Source organism: Phaethon lepturus, unplaced genomic scaffold (assembly GCF_000687285.1).
Source record: "Phaethon lepturus isolate BGI_N335 unplaced genomic scaffold, ASM68728v1 scaffold35768, whole genome shotgun sequence".
In the NCBI taxonomy this organism is placed as follows: domain Eukaryota; kingdom Metazoa; phylum Chordata; class Aves; order Phaethontiformes; family Phaethontidae; genus Phaethon; species Phaethon lepturus.
In genome coordinates this window covers 8971-9670 of record NW_010560368.1, presented here as the reverse complement: position 1 = coordinate 9670, position 700 = coordinate 8971, and positions in this window count along the sequence as shown.

The window sequence follows — 700 nt, the reverse complement described above, 5'->3', positions numbered from 1 at the left end:
CCATCAACAAACCCCCTGTCACCACAGTCTTTTACCCAAATTCGGCTTTGGCAAGTCTAGAAGTCAAATATTTCCAGGCTTAAACCATTCCCAGCTGCTCCCAGCCATCCCCCAGCATTTGTCCCTTAGAAACACAAAGGAGCAAACACGGGAGATGTTTAAACAAGGCGTTTTGAGATAACGGCTGCAATTTCTCCCAGGAGTTTTTTTTGCCAAGGGCCACCAGTGTGCCTGGCAGCGGCCTCCCTGCCACCAAGGAGCCACCCTCCCTGGGCTGTATCCTGAGCCTCGCAGCCCATTCCTTCCTGGGAGAGAAAGCGGCACATCTTGAAGACCCACAGCACCCAAGAGGTGGGTGAACGCTTCTGAGGACACCCATGGGGTGAGTAACATGTGGGGACCCACTGGCACTGGGTCACTTTGATTTCCACAGTGAAAAACCATGGGGGAAAAAAAAAAAAAAAAAAAAAAAAAAAGTTATTTCCCTGGAAAAATCCAGAATCCAGCTGGAGGCTTCAGACTGAGCTGCAGTGAGGAGCCGTGGGGGTGTGCAAAGGGGCTTCTTTAAGGAGAAGGCTGATAATTCAAATATAAGCAGATACAAAAAAATACAAAACAACCAACCCCATGCAACAGGAATGCATTTAATCAGGCACTCGGCACACCAGCATGTCAGCCATTCCAGGAGGAACCCTTACCG